Raw genomic sequence first — 14,770 nt, 5'->3', positions numbered from 1 at the left:
TATTCAACAAGAATATGAAGAAATATACATGTAACTGAATCAATCTGTTATATAGCAAAAATTAACAGCATGACAGTCAGCTATACTTTTTAATAACATTAAGCAAAATTTTAAGAAAATGTCCCATTGGCTAATAAGTTAAAAAAATTCCCACTAGCTGTCTGTTTTACATACGGGGATTTGCTATTGACACAGAAAGCCCAAACCCAATGCTCTGTGGCCACCTGGGGAGGTAGGAGGTGGGACGGAGGTTTAAGAGGGAGGGGATGTGTGTATGCCTGGGGCTGACTCAGGTTGCTGGATGGCAGAAACCAATACAACATTGTAATTATCCTCCAATTGAAAATAGAAAAAAAAAAAAAAAACAATAGTAAAAAGTAATGGAAAATTGTGGTAACATATACGAAACTTTTTATGATAACCCCACTACACACCAAATTCTGCCCTTCAACACAGTATAATTTCAGTGGAGACGTCCTAGTTTTAGCCCTGGGAGAACTTACCCTATTTACCAGCAAAGAACATGCCTCTACTCCCCAGAAATGTGTCCACGTGTCCACCCTCAATTGTGACACTCGTGAGAAGCCAGGCAGAAGCCCGAGGACAGCGGCCTACTTGGCTCATGGCTTCCTCTGTGCAGGATGACACACACCTCTGCAACCACTTAGTCACCTTCATGATTCGAAAGCGCTCGATAACCAGTGGCATTTTTCACAGAACTAGTACAAAACATTTTAAAATTTGTATGGAAACACAAAATAGCCCCCAAACCCAAACCAATACTGGTTTCTGCCATCCATCAACGTGAGTCAGTCATAGGTACACATGTCCCCTCCCTCTTGAACCTTCCTCCCACCTCCCAGAGAAAAACAGCCCGAGGAATCTGGCTCCCTCACTTGTGACTGTACTTTCGATACAGAGCTACAGTAATGAAATCATTATGGCCTGGTACAAAAAGGAGTACAGGGCAGTGGAACAGGATAGACAGTCCAGAGATAGACCCCCAGCTACTTACGGTAACTAATCTGTGACAATGGAGGCAAAAGTATACAATGGAGAAAAGGCAGTCTCTTCAAGTAAGTGGGGCTGGGGAAACTGGACAGCTCCATGTAAGAGAGTGAAAGTAGAGCGCACTCACAGCGTACACAAAAACTCAAAATGGATCAAAGACCTAAATGTAAGACCACATACCGTAAAACTGGAGGAAAACAGGCGTAACACTGATATAAATCACAGCAGTATCTTTGTTGATTCACCTCCTAGACTTATGAAAATAAAAACAAAAAGAAATGGGACCTAATTAAACTTAACCTTTTGCAGAGTGAAGGAAACCATAAACAGTGAAAAGACAACCCACACAGTGGGAGAAAATGTTTGCAAATGAAGCGACTGACAAGGGATTAATCTCCAAAATTTACAAAGAGCTCGTGCAGCTCAGTATCAGAAAAGCAACAACCACAAAATCCCAGAGAAAGGACAGAAGATCTAAATAGACATTACTCCAAAGACATGGCCAAAAAGCACATGAAAGGGTGTTCAACATCACTATTAGAGAAACGCAAATCAAGGCTACAATGAAGTATTACCTCACACCAGTCAGAAAGGCCATCGTCAACAAGTATACAAATAATAAATGCTGGAGAGGGAGTGGAGACGAGGGGACCCTCCTACGCTGTTGATGGACATGTATGTTGGTGCAGCCACTATGGAGAACAGTATGGAGGCTCCTTAAAATACTAAAAACAGAGTCACCATGTGACCCAGCAATCTCAGTCCTGGGCATATATCCAGACAAAACTATAAGTTGAAAAGAAACATGCACCCCTATATTCATTGCAGTACTATTCACAACAGCAAAGACATGGAAGCAACCTAAGTGTCCATCGACAGAGGAATGGAGAAAAGATGTGATGTATCACACATACATAGTGGAACATTACAGCCATAAGAACGGACGAAATGATGCCATTTGTGGCAACATGAACAGACCTAGAGATCATCATACTAAGTGAAGCACGTCAGAAAGAGAAAAACAAATATGATATCACTTATATCTGGAGCCTAAAATATTGCACAAGTGAACCTATCTTAAGAAACTGGGCAGGTTGGCCCCAGGGTGGCCAGCGGCAGCCATGAGGCTGGGGTGCCCTCTGCTCCTGGGCGTCTTCCAACATTGGCTCCAGCCTTCCCCAGACCCCCTTCCGTGCAACTCCAGCAGGGCCTCTGCCTTGACCCCTGGGCAGTATGTCAGTCAACATCCAACAGCTTGATGAAGGTTTATGCACTCAGTGAGGACCAGCAGTGGGACAACCAGGGCTCCGGGCATGTCATCCAGCTACGTGGAGCGGCTGAAGGGCATGCCCTGCTAGTCAGGGCCTGAAAAAACGTGGTCCACTGGAGAAGGGAATGGCAAACCACTTCAGTATTCTTGCCTTGGGAACCCCATGAACAGTATGAAAGGTCAACAAGATATGACCCTGAAAGATGAGCCCCCAAGGTCGGTAGGTGTCCAATATGCTACAGGGAAAAAGTGAATAAATAGCTCCAGAAAGAATGAAGAGGATAAACCAAAGTGGAAAGGACACCCAGTTGTGGATGTGACTGGTGATGGAAGTAAAGTCTGATGCTGTAAAGAACAATACTGCATAGGAACCTGGAATGTTAGGTCCACAAATTAAGGAAAATTGGAAGCAGTCAAACAGGAGATGGCAAGAGTGAACATTAACATTTTAGGAATCAGTGAACTAAAATGGACTGGAATGAGCGAATTTAATTCAGATGACCATTGTATCTACTACTGTGGGAAAGAATTCCTTAGAAGGAATGGAGTAGCCCAATAGTCAACGAAAGAGTCCAAAATGCAGTTCAGTCACTCAGTTGTGTCCGACTCTTTGTGACCGCATGGACTGCAGCACGCCAGACCTTCCTGTCCATCACCAACTCTCAAAGTTTACTCAAATTCATGTCCATTGAGTCGGTTATACCATCCAACCATATCATCCTCTGTCGTCCCCTTCTCCTCCCGCCTTCAATCTTTCCCAGCATCAGGGTCCTTTTAAATGAGTCAGTTCTTCACATAAGGTGGCCAAAGTATTGGGGTTTCAGCTTCAGCATCAGTTCTTCCAATGAATGTATTCAGGACTGATTTCCTAGGGTGGACTGGTTGGATCTCCTTGCAGTCCAAGGGACTCTCAAGAGTCTTCTCCAACACCACAGTTCAAAAGCATCATTTCTTTGGTGCTCTGCTTTCTTTGTAGTCCAACTTTCACATCCATACATAATTAATGGAAAAACCATAGCTTTGACTTTGCGGACCTTTGTTGGCAAAGTAACATCTCTGCTTTTTAATATGCTATCTAGGTTGGTCATAACTTTTCTTCCAAGGAATAAGTGTCTTTTAATTTCATGGCTGCAGTCACTATCTGCAGTGTTTTTTGGAGTCCCCCAAAATAAAGTCAGTCACTGTTTCCCCATCTATTTGCCATGAAGTGATGGGACCGGATGCCATGATCTTCGTTTTCTGAATGTTGAGTTTTAAGCCAGCTTAATCACTCTCCTCTTTCACTTTCATCAAGAGGATCTTTAGTTCCTCTTCGCTTTCTGCCATAAGGGTGGTGTCATCTGCATATCTGAGGTTATTGATATTTCTCCCGGCAATCTTGATTCCAGCTTGCGATTCATCCAGCCCAGTGTTTCTCATGATGTACTCTGCATATAAGTTAAATAAGCAGGGTGACAATATATAGTCTTGATGTACTCCTTTTGTATTTGGAACCAGTCTGTTGTTCCATGTCCAGTTTTAACTGTTGCTTCCTGACCTGCAATCAGATTTCTGAGGACGCAGGTCAGGTGGTCTGGTATTCCCATCTCTTTACGAATTTTCACAGTTTGTTGTGATCCTAAATGCAGTACTTGGGTGCAATCTTAAAAATGACAGAATGATTCTGTTTGTTTCCAAGGTGAACCATTTAGTATCACAGTAATCCAAGTCTCTGCCCAAACCACTAATGCCAAAGAAACTGAAGTTGAATGGCTCTATGAAGACCTACAAGACCTCCTAGAACTAACCAAAAAAGATGTCCTTTTCATCATAAAGGACTGGAATGAAAGATTAGGAAGTTAAGAGATAAATGGAGTAACAGGCAAATTTGGCCTGGGAGTACAAAATGAAGCAGGGCAAAGGCTAACAGAGTTTTGCCAAGAGAATGCACCGGTCATAGCAAACACTCTCTTCCAACAACACAAGAAGCAATTCTACATTTAGACATCACCAGATGGTTAATACTGAGATCAGACTGTTTGTATTCTTTGCAGTCAAAGATGGAGAAGTTCTAAAGAGTCAGGAAAAACAAGACTTGGAGCTGACTGTGGTTCAGATCATCAGCTCGTTATTGCAAAATTCAGGCTCAAATTGAAAAAAGGGAAAACCACTAGGCCACTCAGGTATGGCCTAAATCAAATCCCTTATGATTATACAGTGGAGGTGATGAATAGATTCAAGGGACTAGATCTGGTAGACAGAGTGCCTGAAGAACTATGGATGGAGGTTTGCACTATTGTACAGGAGCTGATGACCAAAACCATCCCCAAGAAAAAAAAAATGCAAGAAGGCAAGATGGTTTTCTGAGGAGCGCTTATAAATAGTTGAGAGAAGAGAAGTGAAAGGCAAAGGAGAAAAGGAAAGATATACCCATCTGAATGTAGAGTTCCAGAGAATAGCAAGGAGAGGTAAGAAATCCTTCTTAAGTGAACAATGCAAATAAGTAGAGGAAAACAATAGAATAGGAAAGACAAGATCTCTTCAAGGAAATTAGAGATACCAAGGGAACATTTAATGCAAAATAGACACTATAAAGGATAGAAATGTCAAAGACCTAATAGAAACAAAAGAGATTAAGAGGTGGCAAGAATATACAGAAGAACTATACAAAAAGGTCTTAATGAACAATGATAGCCACAATAGTGTGGTCACCCACCTAGAGCCAGACATGATGGAATATGAAGTCAAGTGGGCCTTAGGAAGCCTTACTATGAACAAAGTTAGTGGAGGTGATGGAATTCCAGCTGAGCTATTTCAAATCCTAAAAGATGATGCTGTTAAAGTGCTACACTCAATATGCCAGCAAATTTGGAAAACTCATCAGTGGCCACAGGACTGGAAAAGATAAGTTTTCGTTCCAATTTCAAAGAAAGACAATGCAAAAGAATGATCAAACTACTGTGCAATTGGGCTCATTTCACATGCTAGCAAGGCAACACTCAAAATCCTTCAAGCTAGGCTTCAACAATATGTGAACCAAGAACTTTCATATGTATAAGCTGGATTGAGAAAAGGCAGAGAAACCAGAGATCAAATTGCCAACATCTGTTGGATGATAGAAAAAGCAAGGAAATTCCAAAAGAACATCTGCTTCATTGACTACGCTAAAGCCTTTGACTGTGTGGATCAGAACAAACTGGAAAATTCTGAAAGAAATGGGAATACCAGACCACCTTACCTGCCTCCTGAGAAACCTGTATGCAGATCAAGAAGCAACAGTTGGAAGTGGACATGGAACAATGGACTGGTTCAAAATTGGGAAAGGAGTACGTCAAGGCTGTATATTGTCACCCTGCTTATTTAACTTACATGCAGAGTACATCATGTGAAATGCCAGGCTGGATGAAGCACAAGATGGAATCAAGATTGCTGGGAGAAATATCAATAACCTCAGATATGCAAATGACACCACCCTTATGGCAGAAAGTGAAGAGGAACTAAAGAGCCTCTTGATGAAAGTGAAAGAGGAGAGTCAAAAAGTTGGCTTAAAATTCAGCATTCAAAAAACTAAGATCATGGCATCCAGTCCCATCACTTCATGGCAAATAGACAGGGAAACAATGGGAACAGTGACAGACTTTATTTTCCTGGACTCCAAAACACTGCAGATGGTGACTGCAGCCATAAAACTAAAAGATGATTGCTTCTTGGAAGCCAAGCTCTGACAAACCTAGACAGATATTAAAAAGCAGAGACATTACTTTGCCGACAAAGGCCCGTCCAGTCAAAGCTGTGATTTTTCCAGTAGTCCTGTATGGATGTGAGAGTTAGACCATAAAGAAGACTGAGTGCCAAAGAATTTATGCTTTCAAACTGTTCTGGAGAAGACTCGAGAGCCCCTTGGACTGCAAGGAGATCAAACTAGTCAATCCTAAATGAAATCAATCCTGAATATTCACTGGAAGCTCCAATGCTGAAACTGAAGCTCCGATACTTTGGCCACCTGATGTGAAGAACTGACTCATTGGAAAAGACCCTGGTGCTGGACAAGATTGAGGACAAGAAGAGAAGGGGGCAACAGAGGACAAGAAGGTTGCATCACTGACTCAATGGACATGAGTTTAAGCAAACTGGGAGATAGTGAAGGACAGGAAGCCTGCTGTGCTGCCGTCCATGGGGTCTCAAAGAATTATACGTGACTAATGTATGGATGTGAGAGTTGGACTGTGAAGAAAGCTGAGTGCCGAAGAATTGATGCTTTTGAACTGTGGTGCTGGAGAAGACTCTCGAGAGTCCCTTGGACTGCACGGAGATCCAACCAGTCCATTCTAAAGGAGATCAATCCTGGGTGTTCATTGGAAGGACTGAAGCTGAAGCTGAAACTCCAATACTTTGGCCACCTGATGCGACGAGTTGACTCGCTGGAAAAGACTCTGATGCTGGGAAGGATTGGGGGCGGGAGGAGAAGGGGACGACAGAGAATGAGATGGCTGGATGGCATCACCGACTCGATGGACATGAGTTTGAGTGAACTCCAAGAATTGGTGATGGACAGAGAGGCCTGGCGTGCTGTGATTCATGGGGTCGCAAAGAGTCGGACACGACTGAGCGACTGAACTGAACTGAAATGGACTGAAGCGACTGAACAGCAACAACAATGAAATGGAATCAGACTCGCAGATATAAAAATCAAAGATCTGGTTACCAAAGGAGAAACATAGGGGAAGTGATACATTAGGAGATTGGGTTAACATATACACACCGTGGAGTGTTAATCGCTCAGTCGTGTCTGACTCTTTGCAATCCCATGGACTATAGCCCGCCAGGCTCCTCTGTCCATGGGATTTCCCAGGCAAGAATACTGGTGTGGGTTGCCATTTCCTTCTCCAGGGAATCTTCCTAAACCAGGGATCCAATCCAGGTCTGCTGCACTGCAGGCAGATTCTTTACCATTTGAGCTACAGGGAAGACCCTATAAAATATACATATAAAATATAGAACTAATAAGGACCTACACTATAGCACAGGGAGCTATACTCAATATTGTGTGATAACCCATGTGAGAAAAAAATCTGGAAAAGAGTGATTATATTACTCAAGCATTTTTCTGTACTCCTGACACTAACACACCATTGTCAGTCAACTGTGCTCCAATAATAATTATGAAACGCACATAAATAAGCATGTGAACACTCTTCCTAAGAAAGCTAACACTATTTTGCTGATCGGTGTAGCCATGGGCCAGCCAGGACTGGACAGACATGGTGTATACTATGGACCTCCAGGGCAGGGTCAATCCCACAGTCGGTGTAGACACCAGGCAGTTTGGGGAGGGGCGTTGGTGAGGGTTTGTTGGCTTCTCAGTCACTCTCTTCTGGGTGGGGAGGAGAATTTTCTCTCTACTCTCTCTATTCTTTTTCTCCCAGCCTGGGTCCCCTCACTGAGTGAGAATCTCAGCAGGAAAAGGCAACCCTGGCTTTGAGAAGTGAGAGCAACTGGGGTTTGGGAATAGGACTGCTCCAGCTCAGCCAACCTAGTGGCCTTGCAACTGTGAGTCTCTGATTTAAAATCTGAAAAGCTAAGGAATGCCTGTTAATCCTTCCTGTGGCCAAGGTGTGGGGGTGAGGGAGGTGTGGTGTGAGCGAGACTTAATGCAGGTTCTGGATGTGCTGAAATTCACATGAGCCCCTGGAAGAACTGGCTTCTCCACTTGGGTCAACAAAGCCAGAACTCCATTTTTAAGGAAAATAGACCTGTTTTCTGAAGTTTGCTGCTGCTGCTGCTAAGTCGCTTCAGTCGTGTCTGACTCTGTGCGACCCCACAGACGGCAGCCCACCAGGCTCCCCCGTCCCTGGGATTCTCCAGGCAAGAACACTGGAGTGGGTTGCCATTTCCTTCTTCAAGGCATGAAAGGAAAAGTGAAAGCGAAGTCACTCAGTTGTGTCCAACTCTTAGCAACCCCATGGACTGCAGCCTACCATGCTTCTCCGTCCATGGGATTTTCCAGCGAGAGTACTGGATTTCTGAAGTTTAGTCAGATAAAAATAGGTTTTAGACTCTGCTCCAATGACTGTCAAAGCAAACATCTTTAATATGCTGAAAGACTATTTTTTATTTCATTAAAAAGTTTACTGATCACTTTTCAGTTCACTTCAGTCGCTCAATCGTGTCCGACTCCTTGTGACCCCATGGACTGCAGCATGCCAGGCCTCTCTGTTCATCACCAACATCCGGAGTTTACTCAAACTCACATCCATTGAGTCGGTGATGCCATCCAACCATCTCATCGTCTGTCATCCCCTTCTCCTTCCACCTTCAATCTTTCCTAGCATCAGGATCTTTTCAAATGAGTCAGTTCTACACATAAGGTGGCCAAAGTATTGGAGTTTCAGCTTCAGCATCAGTTCTTCCAATGAATATTCAGGACTGATTTCCTTTAGGATGGACTGGTTGGATCTCCTTGCTGTCCGAGGGACTCTCAAGAGTCTTCTCCAACATCACAATTCAAAAGCATCAATTTTTTGGCGCTCCACTTTTTTATAGTCTAACTCTCACATGCATATGTGACTACTGGAAAAATCAATAGCTTTGACTAGATGGACCTTTATTGGCAAAGTATTGTCTCTGCTTTTTAATATGCTATCTAGGTTGGTCATAACTTTTCTTCCAAGGAGCAAGCGTCTTTTAATTTCATGTCTGCAGTCACTACATGCAGTCTTTTTGGAGCCCCCCAAAATAAAATTTGTCACTGTTTCCCCATCTATTTGCCATGAAGTGATGGGACCGGATGCCATGATTACTTAGTTTTCTGAATGCTGAGTTTTAAGCCAACTTTTTCACTGTCCTCTTTCACTTTCATCAAGAGGTTCTTTAGTTCTTCACTTTCTGCCATAAGGGTGGTGTCATCTGCATATCTGAGGTTATCGATATTTCTCTCAGCAATCTTGATTCCAGCTTGTGCTTCATCCAGCCCAGTATTTCTCATGCTGTACCCTGCATATAAGTTAAATAAGCAGGGTGACAATATATAGCCTTAACGTACTCCTTTCCCTATTTGGAACCAGTCTGTTGTCCCATGTCCAGTTCTAACTGTTGCTTCTTGACTTGCATACAGATTTCTGAGGAGGCAGGTCAGGAGGTCTGGTATTCTCATCTCTTTAAGAATTTTCCAGAGTTTGCTATGATCCACACAAAGGCTTTGGCACAGTCAATAAAGCAGAAGTAGATGTTTTTCTTGGACTCTCTTACTTTTTCAATGATCCAATGGATGTTGGCAATTTGATCTCTGGTTTTTCTGCCTTTTCTGAATCCAGCATGAACATCTGGAAGTTCATGTTCACGTACTGTTGAAGCCTGGGTTGGAGAATTATGAGCATTCCTTTGCTAGTGTGTGAGATGAGTGCAATTGTGCAGTAATTTGAACATTCTTTGGCATTGCCTTTTTTCGGGATTGGAATGAAAACTGAACTTTTCCAGTCCTGTGGCCACTGCTGAGTTTTCCAGATTTGCTGGCATATTAAGTGCAGCACTTTAACAACATAATCTTTTAGGATTTGAAATAGCTCAACTGGAATTCCATCACCTCCACTAGCTTTGTTCATAGTGATGCTTCCTAAGGCCCACTTGACTTCACATTCCAGGATGTCTGGCTCTAGGTGAGTGATCATACCATCGTGGTTATCTGGTTCATGAAGATCTTTTTTGTATTCTGTGTATTCTTGCCACTTCTTCTTAACACCTTCTGCTTCTGTTAGGTCCATACCATTTCTTCCTTTTATTATGCTCATCTTTGCATGAAATGTTCCCTTGATATCTCTAATTTTCTTTAAGAGATCTCTAGTCTTTCCCATTCTATTGTTTTCCTCTATTTCTTTGCATTGATCACTGAGGAAGGCTTTCTTATCTCTCCTTGCTATTCTTTGGAACTCTGCATTCAAATGGGTATATCTTTGCTTTTCTCCTTTGCCTTTAACTTCTCTTCTCTTCTCAACCATTTTTAAGGCCTCATCAGACAACCATTTTGCCTTTTTGCATTTCTTTATCTTGGGGATGGTCTTGATCATTGCCTTATGTACAATGTCAAGAACCTCCATCCACAGTTCTTCAGGCACTCTATCAGATCTAATCCCTTGAATCTATTTGTCACTTCTACTGTATAGTTGTAAGGGATTTGATTTAGGTCATACCTGAATGGTCTAGTGGTTTTCCCTACTTTCTTCAATTTAAGTCTGAATTTGGCAACAAGGAGTTCATGATTTGAGCCACAGTCAGCTCCAGGTCTTGTTTTTGCTGACTGTATAGAGCTTCTCCATCTTTGGGTGCAAAGAATATAATCAATCTGATTTCGGTGTTGACCGTCTGGTGATGTCCATGTGTAGAGTCTTCTCTTGTGTTGTTGGAAGAGGGTGTTTGCTATGACCAGTGCGTTCCCTTGGCAAAAGTCTGTTAGCCTTTGCCCTGCTTCATTCCGTACTCCAAGGCCAAATTTTCCTGTTACTCCAGGTATTTCTTTTTTTATTTTATTTTTAATTTTAATTGGAGGCTAATTACTTTACAATATTGTATTGGTTTTTCCATTAATTGACATGAATCCGCCCCGGGTGTACATGTGTTCCCCATCTTGAACCCCCCCTCCCACCTCCCTCCCAATATCATCCCTCTGGGTCATCCCAGTGTACCAGCCCTGAGCATCCTGTATCATGCATTGAACCTGGACTGGTGATTCATTTCATATATGATAATATACATGTTTCAATGCCCTTCTCCCAAGTCATCCCACCCTCGCCCTCTCCCACAGAGTCCAAAAGACTGTTCTATACATCTGTGTCTCTTTTGCTGTCTCATATACAGGGTTATCATTACCATCTTTCTAAATTCCATATATATGCGTTTGTATACTGTATTGGTGTTTTTCTTTCTGGCTTACTTCACTCTGTATAATAGGCTCCATTTTCATCCACCTCATTAGAACTGATTCAAATGTATTCTTTTTAATTGCTGAGTAATACTCCATTGTGTATATGTACCACAGCTTTCTTATCCATTCATCTGCAGATGAACATCTAGGTTGCTTCCATGTCCTTGCTTTTATAAACAGTGCTGCGATGAACATTGGACTACATGTGTCTCTTTCAATTCTGGTTTCCTTGGTGTGTATGCCCAGGAGTGGGATTGCTGGGTCGTATGGCAGTTCTATTTCCAGTTTTTAAAGGATCTCCACACTGTTCTCCATAGTGGCTGTACTAGTTTTCATTCCCACCAAGAGTGTAAGAGGGTTCCCTTTTCTCCACACCCTCTCCAGCATTTATTGCTTGTAGACTTTTGGATAGCAGCCATTCTGACTGGCATGAAATGGTACCTCATTGTGGTTTTGATTTGCATTTCTCTGATTATGAGTGATGTTGAGCATCTTTTCATATGTTTGTTAGCCATCTGTATGTGACACTAATAGATGGAGAAATATACCATGTTCATAGATTGGAAGAATCAATATTGTGAAAATGAGTATACTACCCAAAGTAATCTATAGATTCAATGCAATCCCTATCAAGCTACCAACAGTATTTTTCACAGAGCTAGAACAAATAATTTCACAATTTGTATGGAAATACAAAAAACCTTGAATAGCCAAAGCAATCTTGAGAAAGAAGAATGGAACTGGAGGAATCAACCTGCCGGACTTCAGGCTCTACTACAAAGCCACAGTCATCAAGACAGTTTGGTACTGACATAAAGACAGAAATATAGATCAATGAAACAAAATAGAAAGCCCAGAGATAAATCCATGCACCTATGGACACCTTATCTTTGACAAAGGAGGCAAGAATATTCAATGGAGAAAAGACAGTCTCTTTAACAAGTGGTGCTGGGAAAACTGGTCAACCACTTGTAAAAAAATGAAACTAGAACAGTCCCTAACACCATACACAAAAATAAACTCAAAATGGATTAAAGATCTAAATGTAAGACCAGAAACTATACAACTCCTAGAGGGGAACATAGGCAAAACACTCTCTGACATAAATCACAGCATGATCCTCCATGACCCACCTCCCAGAATATTGGAAATAAAAGCAAAAATAAACAAATGTGACCTAATTAAAATTAAAAGTTTCTGCAGAGCGAAGGAAGCTATAAGCAAGGTGAAAAGACAGCCTTCAGAATGGGAGAAAATAATAGCAAATGAAGCAGCTGACAAAGAATTAATCTCAAAAATATACAAGCAACTCCTGCAGCTTAATCCCAGAAAAATAAACGACCCAATCAAAACATAGGCCAAAGAACTAAACAGACATTTCTCCAAAGAAGACATACAGATGCCTAACAGATAAACTCCAGGTATTTCTTGACTTCCTACTGTTGCATTCCAGTCCCCTATATTGAAAAGGACATATATTTTGGGTGTTAGTTCTAAAAGGTCTTGTAGGTCTTCATAGAACCATTCAACTTCAGCTTCTCCAGCATTACCGGTTGGGGCATAGACTTGGATTACTGTGATATTGAATGGTTTGCCTTGGAAGCAGAGATCATTCTGTGGTTTCTGAGATTGCATCCACGTACTGCATTTCAGACTCTTGTTGACATGATGGCTACTCCATTTCTTCTAAGGGATTCTTGCCCACTGCTGCTGCTGCTGCTAAGTCATTTCAGTCGTGTCCGACTCTGTGTGACCCCATAGATGGAAGCCCACCAGGCTCCCCCGTCCCTGGGATTCTCCAGGCAAGAACACTGGAGTGGGTTGCCATTTCCTTCTCCAATGTGTGAAAATGAAAAGTGAAAGTGAAGTCGCTCAGTCGTGTCCAACCCTTAGCGACCCCACGGACTGCAGCCTACCAGGCTCCTCCATCCATGGGATTTTCTAGGCAAGAGTACTCGAGTGGCTTGCCATTGCCTTCTCCGTCTTGCCCACAGTAGTAGATATAATGGGCATCTGAGTTAAATTCACCCATTCCAGTCCATTTTAGTTCACTGATTCCTAGAATGTCTACGTTCACTCTTGCCATCTCCTGTTTGACCACTTCCAATTTGCCTTGATTCATGGACCTAACATTCCAGGTTCCTATGCAATATTGCTCTTTACAGCATCGGACTTTACTTCCATCACCAGTCACATCCACAACTGGGTGTTGTTTTTGCTTTGGCTCTGTCTCTTCATTCTTTCTGGAGTTATTTCTCCACTGATCTCCAGTAGCATATTGGGAACCTACCGACCTGCGGGGTTCATCTTTCAGTGTCCTATCTTTTTTCCTTTTCACACTGTTCAAGGGGTTCTCAAGGCAAGAAGACTAAAGTGGTTTGCCGTTCCCTTCTCCAGTGGACCACGTCTTGTCAGAACTCTCCACCATGACCTATGACTGATCTCTTTTACTCTTTATTAAAATAAAGTGCTGTTTTTTTAAAGCTGATGTGACTTCTGTTTTTGTTTTTCTAAGTCACTGTCAACTCTTCTGTCATTTTCACCAGATTCTAGGTTCTTTAAAGGGTGACTTGTAAAACAAAAGTTGCACTGTGATTTTAAGGATATTTTGCTTTTTTATTTTAATTTACTCATCCTCAGAACAATAGCAGAAAGGTCTGGAGACATATGGGCTTCCCTGGTGGCTCAGCAGTAAAGAACTTGCCTGACAATGCAGGAGATGTGGCAGGGGCTGTGGGTTCGATCCATGGGTTGGGAAGATCCTCTGGAGAAGGAAATGGCAACCTCCTTCAGTATTCTTGCCTAGAAAATCCCACGAACAGAGGAGTCTGGTGGGATACAGTCCACAGGGTCATAGTCAGACATGACTGAGTAACTAAATGGTGACAGCAACCAGAGACCTGTAGATCCTACAGAACTTTTTGGAGAAAATGTGGAGGCATGTGATGTTTTTATAAAACTTGAGGGTTTTTTCATGCTCGGCTTTCTGTGAGCTGACCGGCAAGTGTGCAGCATGTGGAGGAGGGAGAGGCTGCCTGATAAGCATCCAGAAGCTGCTGGAAATGATCTGTCAGAGAACCACGCATGATGGGGGTGCCTCCTCCTACTCGCACATGCGCACCATGCTGGCCTGGGGACACAGCAGGGACATGGGGGGCCCAGTCCAGCTGTCATGGAGATGGCTTCATGGGCATGTCCACTGAACCACCCAGGACAGACAGATGGATTGCAGGGCAGAGACAAGCTATGGGACACACTGTCCACAAGGTCCTGGGCCTTCTCCGTCCAGCGTGGGTGAGCCCAGTGGGACGGGACGGCTCTTACCCTCAACTTACAGATGAGGCAATGGGGGCACGGGCTGTGCTTGGCTGACCTGGGGGCACAGCCGTCCGTGCACTGCTTCAGCTGGCTGATAGCGGGGAAAGGCAGTGGGCGGGTGAGTTGCTGGCTTCGTCGGAAGTGGGCCGCAAGGTCCCTGCACATGGCAGCTCAAGGTTGTTTTTACAAGTGAGCCCTTTTCTGTCCTGTGGATTTAGGGCCAGATGTGGACACATATAAGGTCTAATTCTCTCGCGAGTTCAAGACCCTGGTGC

Source organism: Moschus berezovskii, chromosome 22 (assembly GCF_049115385.1).
Source record: "Moschus berezovskii isolate FMDL1 chromosome 22, NW_MosBer_1.0, whole genome shotgun sequence".
NCBI lineage: Eukaryota > Metazoa > Chordata > Mammalia > Artiodactyla > Moschidae > Moschus > Moschus berezovskii.
The sequence above is the reverse complement of the archived record's forward strand: the minus strand, read 5'-3'. Positions refer to the sequence as shown.